This window comes from Canis aureus, chromosome 18 (genome assembly GCF_053574225.1).
Source record: "Canis aureus isolate CA01 chromosome 18, VMU_Caureus_v.1.0, whole genome shotgun sequence".
NCBI lineage: Eukaryota > Metazoa > Chordata > Mammalia > Carnivora > Canidae > Canis > Canis aureus.
The window spans coordinates 2,843,008-2,862,734 of record NC_135628.1 but is presented as its reverse complement, the minus strand read 5'-3'; the positions used below and the strand labels follow the sequence as shown (position 1 = coordinate 2,862,734).

General features: G+C 34.3%; 1 long non-coding RNA gene across 2 annotated transcripts in view; it reads right to left on the bottom strand.

Moving 5' to 3' along the window:
• The window catches only part of LOC144288498 (uncharacterized), a 67,968-nt gene that overhangs the window by 27,771 nt on the left and 20,470 nt on the right, over positions 1-19,727 (bottom strand). For both annotated transcript variants that reach the window (XR_013356365.1, XR_013356366.1), the window contains exon 2: positions 19,590-19,693. This is a non-coding gene — a long non-coding RNA (uncharacterized LOC144288498). The remainder of the gene's footprint in view (positions 1-19,589; positions 19,694-19,727) is intronic.

The window sequence follows — 19,727 nt, the reverse complement described above, 5'->3', positions numbered from 1 at the left end:
CTTTAGATCTGTGGAACAAAGAGATAAAATCAAATATAATCTAGGTGACTAAAAGGTTCTGCACTGAAAATGCTACTAAATATTTATATGCTTTTGAGAAGAATGTGTTTGTTTCCCAGAGCAACTATTGATCTGTGTGCTACTCTCTTCTAATAAATGATTTCACAGTAAACGAAGCTCAGTTCATGATTTTATCACATTGAACACTTACTATCTTCATTTAAATGAATAGAATTTATATTTTCACATTTTCCCCAAGGTATAAATTTTAGCCTTCCCAATAAAGTACATATTTTATATCTAACGCAAGTACAAACCCAGTGTGATTGTATTGATTTGTAGTATTTAAGCATGTTCCAAATAATACCTTCATTGCCATCATAGCTTCATGTTATATAAGAATTTCTAATAATTATTTGTAATACAACATTACTACCTATTTGCCATGTTCAAAATATGTTGGGAGAGGCAGCCCAGGTGGCTCAGTGGTTTAGCGCCGTCTTCAGCCTAGGGTGTGACCCTGGAGACCTGGGATCAAGTCCCACATCAGGCTCCCTGCATGGAGACTGCTTCTCCCTCTGCCGGTGTCTGTGCCCTATCTCTCTCTCTCTCTCTCTCTCTCTCTCTCTTTGTGTCTCTCATGAATAAATAAATAAAATCCTTAAAAAATATGTTGGGAGATAAAAACTGCTTTATGATGTCTGCTACTTTACTCACATTCTGCATCAGAGTTTATTCCTTCTGTTAAAATGGCAAGTGATGCTTTAAGTTTATATACTAGTGAAGGAAGATGGCAATAACCAAGTAAACTGGGATTAATATAATTCCAGATAGTGAGGGATACTATACAAAGGGATAAATAAAGGAAGAAGGTTGGGAAGCAGGGATAAGTGGGCTAAATATTAGATTGGATGATCAGAGGAAGTCTCTTTGGGGTGCTGCCATGTGATGAGAGACAAAGTCATGAGAATGAGGAAGCCAAACAAAGAAGATAGAGAAGAGCCTCAGAGGCACACATTACAAAGTTCTCAGCAGAGAGGTTAGAATGCTTAAAAATTGGAGAAAAGACAAGAAAAGCAGGACATAGTAAGAAAGGGAAATAGTGTTTTGAGATGAAGTTAGACATAGGTGAAGTTAGACAAACCATGATGGCTTTTGAAAAAGAGATTTGATGTATGGTAGTAAATTACATGTAGAGAAGGGATCTGGTCTATATATACTTTGTAATGCTCCATTGGATTGCTATACAGAGAAGAGACTAGGGTAAAAAAGAGTGGAAGAAAGGGAATTATTAGGAGGCTGTTGATGTAATCCAAGGAACAGAGTCCCTGTAATCCAACCATTAAAAATAAAGATTTTATAGTTTATTGGAAAAACAGTAGAGATGGTGAGGCATGGTTGGATTTGAGATATATTTTGAAGATAAGAGTTGCAGCTGATAGCTCAGGGTAGGTACTCAGTATATAAGAAATAAAAGATGACTGACTTAGTTTTTTTTTTTTTAAAGATTTTATTTATTTATTCATGAGAGACACAGAGAAAGAGAGAGAGGCAGAGGCACAGGAGGAGGGAGAAGCAAGCTCCATGCAGGGAGCCCGACATGGGACTCAATCCCGGGTCTCTGGAACCATGCCCTGGACTGAAGGCAGTGCTAAACTGCTGAGCCACCCAGGGATTCCCAACTGACCTAGTTTTGATTTCTCAAAAAGTAGACCCTGAAAAAGGATCCCGTTTCAGATGCTTTAGGGTTAACTGATCTCATTAAATATGTGTGAGTGAGTGAGGACAGTGGGACAAAGAAGGAAGATATGGCAGTATAAGAATGTGTTGATCTCAGGACTTCATTCTGTTGGAATCTCTAAGGAGTGTACAAAATGCCTCCCAGAATTGGCCATACAAGAGGCAACATTTGAAGGTAAGATCCAAGTAGACCGATAAATCTGAGGTGGAGAAATTAGGTCATTATATTACTGTTTCCATTTCTCAGTAAAATTGTAAGAAAAAGGCTACTGGACATCTGACGACAAAGTAAACGACGCAACCGTGACAGAGACAGAGAAATTGAATAGACCAGGAATATATAGCAGTTATTCAGAAACACTTTTGAAGTTCATAGCCCAGGAACACAGACCCAATAAAAGACTGAGATCTAGGGACACCTGGGTGGCTCAGTTGGTTAAGCATCTGCCTTTTGCTCAGGTCATGATCTGGGGTCTTGGGATTGAGACCAGCATTGGGGAGGGGGGGGTCTCTGCTTAACTAGGAGTCTGCTTCTCCCTCTCCCTCTGCTCCTCCTCCTGCTTGTGCCCTCTCTGTCTCTCTCTTACAAATAAATAAATAAAATCTTAAAAACAAGACAACAGAGACTGAGATTTAGTTCATTCTTATTGAGTGAGTTACTCCCCCAACATCTTATGACCACAGAATTGCAATGGATTACAGCTGGAAGAGATGAAAATCTCCAATTCTATTTAGGGAGGTCTTGAAGAAACACAGAGAAAATGGGAGAGGTAAACAAGGACACTTTAGGATTGTGAAATCCTGGCACCCTCAGCTACAGAAAATATTAAAAAAAAAAAAGTCCAGTTCCTGACTGGATTAAACATAAAATCTCACCCCAAAAGCTTATTCACCTTAGTGCCTTTTTCTTAGTGTACCATGTTTGACATTTGATATGAATGATAAAAGACAAGAAATGCATGCAATCTGAAAGAGACATAATTAACATATAGCTAGACACAGATATGATACAGATTTTGGAATTATTAGGGAAATTTTTAAAGTCTATTTTTAATGTATTAAAGGTTCTAATAGAAAGAGTAGGCAACATGATACTATGCAAAATAGATGTATATATACTGGGAGATGGAAGGATGGATGGATTAATAGATAGATAGATATTTTAAGGAATGTGCTCATGTGAATGTGGGGGGTAAGCAAGTCTGAAATTTGCAGGGCGGGCTGGCAGGCTAAAGACCCAGGGAAAAGTTGATGTTGCAGACTTAATTGCAAAGACAGTCTACAGGCTGAATTTCCGTCTTGGGGGACCTCAGTCTTTTTTTAAGCCCTTCAAATGATTGAATGAGGCCAACTCACATTTTGGAGAATAATTTACCTTACTCAAAATCCCTTTTTAAAAATATCTTTATGGAACTTCCTTGACTGGTGTGACTAAACAACTGGGTGCTCTAATCTATCCAAATTGACACATAAAATTAGCCATCATATTAATATAAACAGAGAAAAGAAACTTTATGAAGGAATCAAAAGGAAATGTTAGAAATCAATAACATTGTAACAGAAATGAAGAATGACTTTGAGGGGTTCATCAATACACTGGACATGGCAGGAGAAAGAATCTGAGCTTGAAGTCGGGTTGATAGAAACTTCTCTGAGATAAAAAGAAGGAGAAGAAAAGAAAAAAAAAAAAAAGAAACAAATCATCCAAGAACTGTTAGACAATTTCATGGATTTAATATATTTGTAACCAGAATGCCTAATGAAAGAGGGAAAAAGAAAGAAGTATTTGAAATAATAATGGTTAAGAATTTTCTGAAATTAATACAGTCAAGAAATCATAGGTCAAGGAAGACCAGAGAAAATCACACAAGACAAATATGTTTAAAAAACATGAAACCATACATATTTATGTAACATATAAACTACACAAAACTAAAGACAAAAAATCTTTAAGGAAATCAGATGAACAAAAATAATCACTCTACATATAGAAGAATAATAATAAGAATTACAATGTACTTCTCATTAGAAAACATATAAGCAAAATGTGATTGGAATGAACTATTTAAAGTGTTGGAAAAAAAAAACTCATTAACTTAGAATTCTACAGCAAGAGAAATTAACCTTCCAATGTAAGGGAAAAATAGAAACTTTCTCAGATATATATACACACATAAATGTTTAAGATTCAAGTTTTTAAAAAGGCAACTACCAGAAAATAATTGCAGATATGGTAGATATTAAAAATGCCAGTGGTGCAAATACACCAATTAAATGATACTAATTAAAAAGTGATTTTCAGAGTGGATAAAAAGAAAAAGGACCCAAATATATGTTGTCTACATAAAATCAAGTAAAAATATAAGGATCTGACAGGTTAAAAGTAAGAGGATGAAAAAAGACATTCCACAATAACATGAATTAAAAGAAAGCTAGTTTAGCTGTATTAATTCAGAAAAAAATTTCAGAATAAGAAAAATTAGGAGGGAAAACCAAGGATATTACATAATGATAAAAGAGTCAATTCTTTAAAATATATATAAAAATTCTAGGGGCACCTGGGTGGCATAGCTGTTCAGCATCCAAATCTTGGTTTTGGCTCAGGTCGTGAACTCAGGTTCATCTGTGTTGGGCTCCACCCTGACCAGGGAGTCTGAGTTTCTCTCTCCTTTTCCCTCTGCCACTTCTCACTGAGTTCTCTCTCTCTCTCTCTCTCTCTCTGTCTCTCTCTCCCTCTCCCTCTCTCAAATAAATAAATAAATCTTAAAAAAAAATCTAGTTGTGTATGTACTTAAAACAGAGCCTTACAGTATGCAAAATGAAAATTGATAGAACAGAAAGGAGAAATCAGAATATCCACTCATCCTAATGGATACCTCACTCTACCTTCAGTCACTGATAGAACATGGAGGCAGAACATCAGTTACGATACCGTAGACCTGATCGGTACTATTAAATTGATCTAATTGAAATTTCTGCAACATGCCATCTAACATCCCACAGCAAGTTGCACAAAGAGCAGGATTTAATGTGTACAAATTTAAAAATAGTCAAGTGTTTGGGGGTTCCTGGGATTGAATGCAGAATGTGACAAAGCAATCAAACCACACTGCTAATGCACACAACAACCTCACTGAAACTGTTGTGGAAAATGTTACTGACCCAAATAACTAAAAACAAAAGAAATTGTATAGAAACACTGCACTGTTCTTGATAATGTTTCTCCTCGTGGATTAAAAATTCTGACGCTCCTATGTATACTGGACCCAAACAGTTAAGGACATGGATGGTAGATGATGGGAGTCCAGTTTCTCACCGTTAGGGTAGGAGATGACAGAGAAGCCAGGGAGGATGCTAGACTGATCAATGTGGTAACGGATTAGAGTCATCAGTATGAATCTGTCTTTAGTTCAATATAGATATAGATGATTACACATAGAAATATTTATACATATGTCTATGTGCACAGGCCTCTATGCACGCCGACATTTCCTATTTTATCAACTGAGAGTCTTTAATGGCACAAAATCCCCAGTGAGTACACTTAAGATAAAGATCTTTGTTTCTAATACAATTCTCAATACAAAGAGACGGGGTTGATTGAAGAAATGGGTGATTCTAAGTCCAAGGAAGAATGAGTAAAAAAGCATAATGTGTTTTGCCATGCTAATAAAAAAGCGTTTGAAATACACACGTGCACACACACAGTGATTGTGATATGTCAGAGGGACACAGGAGCCAACTCAAAGAACTCTCCATGTCTAAATCTCGAAAAATTTTAGCAACAAAATAACATAATATTGGACTAAAGTCCATACTATAAATTAAATACTCATGACTCTGTAGATTATATATATAAATCAAATAAGTAAATAACTGGAGGAGATCGAAAAAAATCGTCCATGCAGAATTCCAAATAATTTATGTAATTACTCTCAAAGAGATGGAGCATAACTCTGTACTCCTTAGGTGTGAGCTGTGCAAGTGACTTCCTTCCAGAGAGTTATAGAAACGGGGATAAAAACACTAACTGTACATTGTAGAAACATGACAAAATTATGTCAGCCGTGTGACCAAGGTCAATATAACAATGATAGGTCATACTGATATTAGGTACTCTTGGTATGATATCATGATTATGGCATTTTACTTCTCTGCTCTTCCTCCCCAAATCCCCTAACCCTCATACAATTATGAGAAAAATACCAGATAAGTTCTATTGAATGATATCCTGTGATACACCTGACAAGTAATCCTCAAAATTGTTAAGGTTATCAAAAACAAGGAAACATCTAAAAAACTGTCACCATCAAGAGTAGCCTAAGGTGATAAAACAGCTAAATGTAATGCAATACCCTGGATGGGATCCTGAGACATAAAAAGGAAATCTGAATAAAGTCTGGACTTTATATCATCATCATAATATATCCATATTGCTTCATTAATTACAATAAATGTGACATTCTTATGTAAAATGTCAGTAATGGGGAAATGTAGCAGGGCATATGGCCACTTGCTGTATTGTCTTTATGGTTTTCCTATAAATTCAAAATCATTCTAAGGTATAATTCTTAATAATTATTTATTATAAGTAATAAGAGAAGTTGGTGAGATCATTTGAATGGAGATTCTGATGGAGTCAGTGAATATCTAGAGTGAGAGAAGTACAATATTTAGGCTGAAAATTCATGAAACTTTTTTCAAAATGGAAAGACTGATATTGAGATGTTGGAAGTAATAAGTTATTGGTGATGACAAGTTCTGAGCTATAGCCATTGAGGCATATAGATTATATGGGCACCAGTAATGTGTGTGTGTGTGTGTGTGTGTGTGTTTTAAAGAATGTATTTATTTATTCATGATAGAGAGAGAGAGAGAGAGAGAGAGAGAGAGTCAGAGACCCAGGCAGAGGGAGAAGCAGGCTCCATGGAGGGAACCTGACATGGGACTCGATCCTGGGACTCCACTGCTGAGCCACCCAGGGATCCTGGGCACCAATAATGTTGACAGCAATTTGATAAAGAGAAGTAAGGTAAGAGATGAGCTAAAATGTTTAATTCATGAGCCCTTAAGGACAGGGTTTTAAAAGAAGCAAGAGAAAATGTAGGGAGGTAGCAATGAGGAACAAAGGCAAAAAGGTATATAGCCTTTGTGCATTTGTCTGAAATGCAATAAAAAGAAAAAAAAAAGGAAAATGTCTGTCCACACTTGGAAGAAATCCAGTAGAAAATATGATATCAGGCCATAAACAATCTCAGTTAGAGAAGGCAGGTGATGGGAATATGGAGTAGAAAATTGGATAACTTTGAGATATAAATGGATTTCAGGTGATTATGAATGACCTGAGAGGCCTAGGATTTCAGTGGTGATCGAGAGAAATAGTGACAAAATACATGACAAAATGAGTTCCGATGGTCAGTCATTTACTTATTTGTTTTTATTTTAAAGATTTTATTCATTCATGAGAGAGACAGAGACCTAGACAGAGGGAGAAGCAGACTCCCTGTGAGGAGCCCGTTAGGGGACTCGATCCCAGGACCCTGGGGTCACGCCCTGAGCCAAGGCAGATACTCAACCACTGAGCCACCCAGGCGTCCCAGTTCTGATGATCTTTTAGAGAACATGATAAGTAAATTTTATGTTTAGTCTTAGAGTTAGGGGGTTTGTAAGCATTTCAAAATGGTGACGCAAACCAGGAATTCAGTCATGGTGGCAGTCGCAGGGATTATCTGTAGGCTTCTCTTAAAATGCACAGAACTGTGAACAGCTTGTAGGCTAACATGTGTGTGCAAATGTGCAATAGAGAAATTGTTTTGTTCTTTTTATTTTAGGGTTTATATTTTAGGTAATTATAATTTAAAAATGTCAGGCGTATAACTATCAGTTGTAATGGAAAATTCAGGCCCTAAAAATAATTAATCTCTCTAATAATATGGTCTCCATACAACTTCCTCCCCTCTCAAACACATACAACTTCAGCATAAACATAATTATTTATACTCATTCAGATATAATTCAGAGAATATTTCCTAAATAAATTTTAGCATAGTTAAAACTTTTTATTTTCATACAAAATCACATATGAATATTTGGTTGTTTTCCTTCTACTTTAGAATGATCCTTTTCTTAGGTATAACAGATACTTTGTTGTGTAACAGAATGAAAAATACTGTGCTTGAATTAAAATAAATGAGAGCATTTGGTGTCGTGGGTATGAGAAATAGAGTTGCCATGTATGCCATTTTCATTTGAAATAGTAAATCAGAAAGCTTTTTTTATTTGTTTGTTTGTTTATCATCTTTGTGTTATTAAGGAGAATCTTTTTTTTTTTTTCTGATCTAGCAACTCCCAAAATTCTGTAAGTACAGTGACTTCATTTTTATTTATTTAGATGAGGTAAGAGAATTACTTCTTCTAAAATTTGTTACTAGGCATCTTTCTACTTCAGTTTCTATTTGTAAATTCTGAATTTGTCTCAAGCCCTGACAAGATCCAGGATTTATACTGATTTTATTCACATGTAGGAAAAGAAATTGGAAAGTGCATTTGATCTTTGAGGCTTAGATAGCCTTATTTTTTTTAACACTTTATACACTCAAATTTGACTACATAGTACTTTCCAAATGGAAAATAAACCTGTATTTTTAATTTTCATTGCCAAAGCATGTCAGTGTTGTTATGCATTTTAAAATTAAACATACATTAATGTTAATGAGATATTTGACGTCTATATATCTTTTTTTGTTAAGTAATTTTTTATGTATTCTGCTTAATTTTTAATTGGGTTGATTTGTTTTTGTTGAGTTTTATGAGTATATATGTAGATTCATTCTAGATACAGGTTGTTAAATACATGATTTGCCAATATACTCTCCGAATTATGGCTTCTCTTTTCATTCTCTTAAGGGTCTCTTTTACAGAGAAGTCTTTAATTTTTATAAAGATCAAAGTTTATCTTGTTTTTTTTTTTTCTCTCGTGGATTGTGGTTTTAATGTTGCATCTAAAATTTTATCAACAATTCAGGATCATGGAGATATTTATTTGTAAGTTTTAAAGTTTTGCTTTTCGAACTTAGGTAAAAGATTTGTTTTCAGTTGACTTTAGTGTATACTGTGAGCTTTAAGTTGAAACTTTGTGTTTGTTGGTTGGGTTTTTTGTTTTGTTTTGGTTTGGTTTTTTTGCTTATTTTTGCCTACGGCCAGTTTTTCCAGCAGCATTTATTGTGAAGATAATCTTTTTCATTGAATAATCTGTACTTTTGTTAAAAATCAGTTGGCTGCATTTGTTTGGATCTCTTTCTGTGCTCTATATTCTGTTCCATTCATCTGTTTCCTATACTTTTGTGATTAACACAATGTCTTGATGACTGAAGATTTATAATCTATTTGTCAATCCTACAATTACTACAATATTTTGGTAACTAATGTTGGGTAAAATTAGTCTTTTGACTTTGTTCTTGGTTGCTGGTTTTTTTTCAGAATTATTTTTGCCATTCTGTCCTTTTCATATAAATTTTAGAATTTATGTCTATAAAATCCTTGCTTGAATTTTCATTGGGAGTCCATTGAATCTAGAGATCAAATTAGGAAGACTAGACACTTTAACAATATTGGTTCTTTCAACTGTGATCGTAGAACATCTCACCATTTATATAAATAAATATATATTTATTCCATCAGTGTTTGTAGTTTTTTAGATATAGGTCTTTCACAATTATCATTAGATTTATAGCTAAGTTCTTTCGGATACTATTGTAAATAGTATTGATTTTTTTTTTAAGATTTTATTTATTTATTCATGATAGACATAGAGGGAGAAAGAGGCAGAGACACAGGCAGAGGGAGAAGCAGGCTCCATGCAGGGAGCCCGATGTGGGACTTGATCCTGGGACTCCAGGATCACGATCTGGGCCAAAGGCAGGCACTAAACCACTGAGCCACCCAGGGATCCCCAATAGTATTGATTTTTAATTTTTAATTTCACATATTCATTCCTGTATAAAGGAAAACAATTGATGCTGCATTTTGATCTTGATAAACTTGTTTATTTATTCTAGGTTTCTCTATGTAGATTCTTTTAGAATTTCTCAAAGTCCTATCAACTGTGAGTAAAGATAGTTTTATTATTCCCTTTCCAATGTATATGATTTTTTTCTTGCCCTATTGCACTAGCTAGGATTTCCAATAAAATATTGTAAAAGAGTAATAAGAGAAGATATCCTTGCCTTCTTCTCAAACTTTGTGATGTGTAATAGTTTTATGTTTCAACCTAGCAAGATAGAGACCCTAACTATTCAATCAGACAATAATCTAGGTATTGATGCTATGATTAACATCTCCAATCAGTTGATTTTAAATAAAGGATATTATCCCTGGTAATCTAAGGTGGGCCTGACCCAATAGTTCAAAGACCTTCAGAGAAGAATTGAGGATTCCTAGAAGAAAATATCCAATCCATGGATTACATTAACAGGTTCTATAGTTTCCAATTTGCCCTTTCTGACAACATGCTCTATGGATTTCAGAGTTGCCTAGTGAGACCTCACATTCACATAAGCCAATTGACTTCAGAGTAAAGCTTATAATAAAGATATTCTATTCAACTCACAAGTAAAATATGAATATAAATTGGATGATATAAAATCTCTAACTATGTTGTCTATTTGAGTAAAGGTTACTCAATTTTCTATTATATATCTATTATATAATATAATAGATAATATATTATATAAATTGAGATAACTGATATGTTGTTTAATGTAAAGAATAATAATGTAAATAATGTAATAATAATAATGGATGCAATGATAATGTGATAATATAATAATAATGAATATGATATGTATTATTTATATAAGTTGGCTTTATGTCAGTTCAAAAATAGATATACATGCATATCTATGATATGTACATATGGAGGTATGTGAGTGTTTGTTTACTTATATTAATAGTTATTTTTGTCTTTGTTTTTGTTTTTTTTCTGCCAGAACCCTAATTCATACAGGACTATAATACCTCCATTAAGTAATATGTTAGCTAGAGGTTTTCAATATATGCCACTTATGAGGTACCTAGTGATATTTTAAATTACGGGTAATTTCAGAGCTATTTAAAATCTATTTGTTATTTAATTATTCTATATTTCACTAACTTATGATCACATTGGATTTTACAGCCCTAATCTATTGTTGTAGCTATGTATAACAAGTCAAATTAGAAATAAACACTTTTTAATAAAAGTTCTGTATCATGGATGGCTAATTACATTCTGCCAAAAGGACAGATACCACATGGAAGCTAAGAACTTTAACCTTTATCTGTGGTCAAAGTGGTCTTCACTGTAGAGATGACTGCTTACAGAGGTCTTACCACAAAAGAAAAAATGTCTTCTGTAGCAGGTTTGAAGTAAACAATCAAACGAATAAATATTTGAACACAATAAATCTGAATAAATAATTAATCAGTCTTAACATATTATATAAAATCTCCAGCATAGGATAAATACTTTTGACTGAAATATTCAGTACTGCTTTGTAAAATGCCTTATATTTGTCATGAATGAGCCATCCCTAGATTATCTGGAATTACACTAAAACACAATTTGTAGATGCATGCTTATTGATTATTTTCCAATTAGTGATTATATAAATATTTTTAAATTAACATGTACACATACTTTATCATATTAAGTTATTAAAATGTTTCTATGCATTTTGAATGATATGACAGATTTAGAAGCCTATTAACTAATTATTGTTTGAATTTATAAATGTAAAAATTATACATTCTTGGAAAAATCAAATAACCCTTACTCAAATAGGCAACAAGGTTAGAGATCCATAACCATATATTCTTTGTGACTTGAGTGAAATATATTGTTCTTATTATAAGCTTTACCCTGAAATAACTATGATTCAAATGTGCTTATGGATTCTCATATTTCTTCAACATAATACAGGTGCTTTGTACATTACTGACCTAGAAATTGGATGAGGTCCCAGTCTGAAATATTTCAGTGTTACTACAGGTCACAACAAAGATTCCTTAAAATATGTAAGTCCTCTGGGGAAAATTGCTCATACTTAAATCCCTATTTAAAAATTTTGAAATTGTTTCCTCTATCCTACAATACAAAACAGAAAAACTATATAATTTTCATCCCTTGAGATAAACATTTTCTCTGGAAATAGTATTTCAGGCTTGGTAGGTATATTATATCACCCACTTCTTTTGTTCAAGGTGTACTTGCTTTACAGCTTTATGATTCACTTATGCATGAGATTATAAAATCTGCTCATCTCCAATTTTTCACAGAAATAAAATTTATTCAGAATTCCTTTATTAAATGTTCTTATATTTAAATCTTATTTCCTATTATTTGGCCTATTTCATTTTTCTCAAATTAACTACCAGCTAATTTTTATATACACTAAATATATTCCTGCTTTGATGATTTGTCCATGTCATTTCTCATACCTTGTATATCTAGATTCTCAAATATTGCCACTCTCACTCCATCTCATATTCAAATTATCTCCATGTTATCAGACTCAAGTCGAACGTAATCTCATTTCATAAATCATCCCCATATGTAAGGGAAGCAACCATATAGTCCTTTTATCTATCTCAGAACTTTATAACTTATACTACATTTCTTTTAAGATTCCATTTATTCATGAGAGACACAGAGAGAGAGGCAGAGACACAGGCAGAGGGAGAAGCAGGCTCCCTGTGGGGAGCCTCATGTGGGACTCAGTCCACAACCCCGGGATCACGCTCTGAGCTGAAAGCAGACACCCAACAACTGAGCCACCTAGGCATCCTTATACTACACTTTTGGCCCACTTCCAACCTTTTATTGTAACCTTTTGTATATACATTCCCCATCATATACTATAATATTTTGGGGGATAGAGTCTCCCAAATTGCATACCCTATTCTATTGTAAAATATTACACAGAATGAGTAATAATAAAATATGTATAGATATTTAGCCTAGATAGCATGTGTAGTTCATGATAAAAATAGTTCTACCATGGCAGCCCCAGTGGCCCAGCGGTTTAGTGCTGCCTTCGGCCCAAGGCCTGATCCTGGAGACCTGGGATGGGTCCCACGTAGGGCTCCCTGCATGGAGCCTGCTTCTCCCTCTGACTGTGCCTCTGCCTCTCTCTCTCTCTCTCTCTCTCTCTGTGTCTGTCATGAATAAATAAATAAAATCTTTAAAAAAATAGCTCTAACATTCTGAGATATAAGTAGCTCTAACATACAAAGAATCATGGTGTATAAGTTGTTTATTGAACTCCATTTCTAAGGCAGAGAGGAATGTATCACTATTGCCATGCATGTAATAGTCTTTGTTTAAAAATGCTTTTAAAATCCTTAGCCCTTTAAATATATCTATATATTTAAATATATAGATATATTTGAATATGTACATATATAGTTATATATATATATATCTGTATATATATATATATCTGTAACCTTATACTGACGAAATTTAGTCTAACACTTTTTGCCACCTTTCATGGCTGTCAGTTTATCAGAAGCAGATTATTGTCTACAGCCAGGAATAAGAAGTTCCTCAGCAGAATTTATTTTTTCGTCATCACAATATTTCAGCTGAAAACAAAACAAAACCCTCTCTCCCTCCCCAGAACAAAAACAGAAACAAAACCAAAATGAAACAAACAAAAAAACCTCCTCAAAAGAACATGAAACAATAAAATAAACATATCCATGATTCAAATTATATTTGGTTGAAATAAAATAGATGGTTTTCTTTGGAACTCTGATGTATGTTACAGCGACAGGTATAAACAGTACCGGTTTCTACTGATGCACGACAGGGGGATATTTTCAGCACATTTCCATACAGGTCTCTCCTTCCCACAGACAGAAGCCTCTCATTCTGCTATTTCTTCAGAATGTTTCTCATTTTTATTCTTGATGTACAGCAACCAAAATCTCACTGCGTACAGTATTCCAGCGGAACAAGCACATGGTTTAGGAGAGTAAACATGCAAGTTTTTTGTTGTTTTCTTTTTTTTAATAGCACTCTTTATGACAAATTCCTTTGTCAGCTATGGCAGCACATTGAAATGTGATCTTCAGAAAGAAACAAACAAAAAGTGAAGCAAAAACAAAAACAAAAACAAAACAAAACAAAACAAAACAAAAAAACACCTTCCAATGTCTCCTTTATTTCATTTGTGGTTTGTTATTCAGAACCCAGTGCCCATCAAAATCTAAACATAACATACTTCTCCGACTTTATTCTTCTTTAACAATATTCCTTGTCTAGAAATTCTATGCATCTCTCTCAGAAGCACTATATCAATTCTAGGTATTATGAGCATTTTTCTAAAAGAAACAAATTATATAACACCAAATCACCCCTCTGTGATATGATAAATGCTTTTAGGATTGGGTTAAATTTATTCTTACTGGGATTTGTCTTACAGACCTTAAGATCTACTTGTTAGAGGAAATACAGAGTTGCCAGTAGTTATCAAGCACATAGATTTTTTTTTTCTTCATGCCTCAAGCTATGTCTACCATTAGTCAATGTCAAGTAAAAAGCTATAAGATAGAGAAAAAAGGAAATTTAGTGCTTTATTGCTGAACAAATACATGATATAGTTCTTGAAATACACTATTTACCACTATTGTCCCTACCCACTAAAACCTGAAATGGATAAAAATGTCTTTATATCCATTAATGTCATCATTACTATTTACAGCTGCTTTTCATTCATACATGAAAAGCATTTATTCTTCCATGATATGTGCCAAGAACTGAGCATACTATGAGCAAGGAATACAACATCAAATAAGTAATTTCTTTGCCTTCTAGAATCTACTGGTCTAATGAAAAAAATAACAGTATAAGTAAATACTAAAATGTGGTAAATGCTGCCTTAGAAACTTGCACAAGAATTATGGGATGTTAGCAAGATATCAACTGATTTGACCTTAATAATATAGCGCCAAACAGATCTGGAAAAAGAAAAACAGTGTGATTCCCATCTCATACATAAAGTTAGTGGGGTTTTAAAGGATATTTTAAGAAACATTTAAATATTTCAGGTATTTTGAAACAACTACCTATTTATATAAACAATATGTTTATAGTTGTGTCTATACAAGTGTGCGTGCATGCCCATATGTGCTCATATGTTTCTGCTATTTGATTCACCTATAAGCAGTGTTTTATTTTATTTTGAGAGAGAAAGAGAAAGAGAGAGAGAGAGCATGCAAGTGGGGTGGGGGAGGCAGAGGGAGAGGGAGGGAGAGAATCTCAAGCAGACTCCATACTGAGTGGGGAGCCCGACGAAGGGCTTGATCTCATAACCCTCAGATCATGACCTGAGCCAAAATCAAGGGCTGTGCACTTAACTGACTGTGCCACCCAGGTGCCCCATAAGCAATATTTTAGTATATATAAGTTTATTGCTGTGCCTGACCAAACTGGCCACCTTTCTTCCCCATTTATGTTCAGTAGCACCCTGCCATCTTCCACTTGAAAATGTAGCGTATCCCTACTGTTGTTTTTAGCTTATAGGGCAATCATCAAGGCATTCTGTCAACACTTCCCTCTAAAATTACATTGATTCTGGTCGTTTATGGAATCAAAACCTATATATTAAATGGTCCATTTCCTTAAAAGACCGAATAAAAGGAAGAACTACATATGCTAAATGACAATGGCCTAAATTTTGATCCACACTTCCCCGTATTATTTTAATTCTAACAATGGCTTTGAATGTTTTAACCAGTGATAATTAACAGTGGACGTTTTAGATTATGTTAACAGTGGTCCTTTCCGGGTGACATAATATATACTCTCAAGTTGGTGCCTTGCATGTAAGCATTTCTGAAGTTCCCTAAGTGGCGAGCACAATTAGCCACCTGTGCAGGATTGGGTGGTAGGAGGAGAGCAGTGAAATATAGAAGAATTCCTGGCTCTACTTGTGGCGAGATATATAATATCGATTCGACTTAATTAAGCTGTCTAGACATCAAAGTATCAGCAACCATTCTTTCTCTTTGAAAATGGCCTATGTTCATACCATGAGTTTCTTTTATTTTAAGATGTTTTCAATTTATTTATTTGACAGAGAGAGGGAGAGAGAGCACAAGCGGGGGGCGCAGTAGGCAGAGAGAGAGGGAGAAACAGCCTCCCTGCTGAGCAAGGAGCCTGACAAGGGGCTCCAATCCCAGGACTCCGGGATCATGACCCAAGCCAAAGGCAGACTCTTAACCCATGAGCCACCCAGGTGCCCCCATCCTGTGAGATTTCAAGGAAGAAACAAACAAGTCTCATACTGCCTAAGGTAATATTCTTTTCCTCTGTACTCTTTTTAGTTTTCTAATTAATTAAGCAGTTCCTGATCATAAGCTTTCTACGAGCCAAACCAGAATAATTATGACATGATGTTTTGTGTATTACCCTTTAACTTCCTTTAACTTCTCCTCTACCCTCTTGATGTAATGACCGTTTTCAAAGGTCCTCCTATATATTGCTTTCTGCTTTCCATGTGTCTTTCCACAGTAATGTATATCTTATAATATTCACAGAAAATAAACAAAGGTAGTTAAATCAGATGTATGCATCTACTTAAATTTGAATTCTAAAAGTAACCATTTGGTACACATTAATTTGTGATTGAAGATTATGACAAGTGATATTGGCAAGTTCACTGTTGAATTAGTAAATTCAGAAATTCACAGTAATAGTAAAAATGGAAAATCTTTTGAAAATCACTATGGTGAAATGTTTCTCAAACACAGAAATGGCCACACAATGTGACTTCAGTTTTTTCATAAGAATTAAACAAAAGTGAGTTGCCTAGCCAGCTCAGTCAGTAGCACACATGAGTCTTAATCTCAGGGTCATGAGTTTTAAGTGCCACATTGGGCATAGAGCTTACAGAAAGAAAGAAAGAAAGAAAGAAAGAAAGAAAGAAAGAAAGAAAGAAAGAAGAAAAAAGAAAAGAAAAAAGAAAAGAAAAGAAAATAAAGAATTTATACAAAAGGAATAATTTAATTTGGAAAAAAAGATGTATCTGAAGATACTGATTGTCACATTATTAATAATATATAACAAACATCATAAATGTGTAAAATATTTCATTAATTTTGGCCTATTAACTTGAAGATATGATGTACTCATTTTGATATAAATGTTATTATGTTTATTATAATCACTTTGGTAGCTATAAGAATTGGTAATGAGAAATGTTAAGTTAAAAAGTTGAAGTTACAGCTAGCTATGTTCCTAATGCTATTGCACAAAATAATATAAAGTTAGCCAGAGAAAAAAAATTTTAAGAACCTATGCATCTGTGAAGTGATGTGATTATAAATACTTTGGTTATTATTCATTCAAGTTTTAATGTATTTTAATTTAATATATTAAATACACATATGCAAAAAATGAAATATTGAGATGAGATATAGACATAACCACTCTCTGAAAATCTAAGCTTTCCTTTACAACACTATAGTAGCACAGTGAAGGGCATCAGTGAGTTTACAGTTAACAAATTATCTTAAATTAAAATACTGATTATAGAGGTTGACAAAGCCCAGCAAGGTTGAGTGAGTTACCTCAGTGATAGAGGTGGACTTGACCGACATTCTTTCCAAAATGATTATCCTGGGGCACCTGGGTGGCTCAGCAGTTGAGCATCTGCCTCTGGCCCAGAGCGTGATCCCAGGGCCCTGGATCAAGTCCCCCATCGGGCTCCCTGCAGGGACCCTGTTTCTCCCTCTGCCTGTGTCTCTGCCTCTCTCTCTCTGTGTCTCATGAATAAATAAATAAAAACCTTTAAAAACAAAACAAAACAAAAGATTTTGCTGGTTAATAATACCATGCAGAAAAATCCTAGCGACATACATCCTGGTACCGTAGATATCATTAGAGTGCTGATTAAGTAATTAATTGATTTAAGGTTTTGCTAAAATCATGTGCATTTTCTACTCGTGTACAGACCTAGATCCAATTGAGTTCTTCTCATGCTTTTATGGCCAGCGAATCAGTATTTTGAACAGTTTTGTGTGAGTTTGCCTTATTTCCATGAACAGAGGGCTCTTTAAAATATTGGATTGCATAATCAGATCTAAGGTGCTATCTGAAACAAAAGAGCATCACGTGAAGACCACACTGAAAAAGAAGCAAGGGTTATTTTTGCCTCGTGGAGTGTAGTCATACCGTCTCTGTCTTACAAAATATCAGTATATAGGACTGTGAATACTTTTAAGAAAATTGTTCTAATTTCATTTCCAAAAGTTTCTGTGTCTTCATGTATCACAAATGAAGAAAGTAGGAAATTAACAATTCACCTATCACCTCTAAATAAGTCATAATTTAAGGAATTAGCTAAATAAACTGAATGAAATTACTCCAGTTCTCCAATCTGAGAGGATCAGGGAAGGAAAAATATACACTTACCATTTCATTATATATAGATATAGAAACAAAGCTAGTGATGATAGATCCCTATCTATCTGTCTATCTATCTATCATCTATCTATATCATCATCTATTTATCCATCTACCTATCTCTATAGGCTTTACATTGTGTGTGTGTGTGTGTGTGTGTATGTGTGTTTCACTGATCTCTTGCTTCAGAAAGGAGGGTAGGAAGGCGATATAAAATTTCAGTATCATCTAAGAACGGTGTAATCACACCCGACTTTCAATCTTGTCCCCTTTCGAGCATCACTGATGTCCTATTGAGTCCCCTTAATACTATGACACTAATTAGGATGAGAAGACAATCATAATCAGCACAATTGGGAAACATTATTATTTGATTTAAAACCTAGTTTGCAATTATACTGTAAGCTGTATTGCTGCATTCTGAAAAAAAAAAAAAAAAAAAAGCACTAGGTAACAATAGATCTCTACACTGCAATTTAATAATTTACCTAATTGGTGAAGTGTAGTCCACAAGCTTTTCTAATTCTGCCAATGAAGAATGATATCCTGGCATAGCTATTAAAGAATTAGAGCTGAAAGCTTAGAACTTTAATTTTCTAGAAGTATTTCTATGTTTAATATTAAGAACAAAATTATTTTTACTAATAAAAATGCTAATTTTTTTAAAAGGTGTCTTTCTTATCTTAAAATAAAAAAAAGAAGAAGAAGAAGAACAATCTGGAGACGCCTGGGTGGCTCAATGGTTGAGCATCTGCATTCAGCTCGGGTCATGATCCCAGGGTCCTGGAATCAAGTCCTGCCTTGGGCTCCCCACAGGAAGCCTGCTTCTCCCTCTGCCTGTGTCTTTGCCTCTCTCTCTGTGTCTCTCATGAATAAATAAATAAAACCTTAAAAAAAATAAGAAATAAAATTTCAACCTATTGCTCAAAAAGGAAAAGGGAGTGATATAAGGAATATGAATTATATTAATAGTTAAAATAATTTTCAATTTATGCTAAAATCAGTGTATTCTCAATATGATTATTTTTAAATAATGAATTCCAATATCAAACCGTACAGTGCTGCTTTGCAGATAGGACAATTGATTCATCTCCTACCAAACCACAACATGCTGTTATCTTAAAACCTCAAGTTGGCTTTTTTCCAACATAACTATGCTTTTGACAGCGGGGACTGGCAAGGCATTTATTTAGAACCAATTGATCTTTCACTCTGGACTGCACAGCTGAGATCTTGTCCATATTTGAATATGAACAGTTAAAATATAAGTCATCTCATCCATAAAAATTTAAGTGACGTCTGACGAATACCAGGAAAAGGATTTTTCACTTATGCTAACACAGCAGTTTGTTAAGGTTTTTTTCTTTTTCTTGTGGAGTTTACCGTATTGCATCCCACTTACCCTCCTCCCGTACCCCTTACACTCTGTGTTGTTCGAGAGCCCAGAGGCTGTTACTCCTCCTGGGGTCCGTACTCCGGGGTATGGTAGGCCGTGGTTCTTCCTGGCTGAAAAATAAACAGAAACAAAACCTTAAATTTT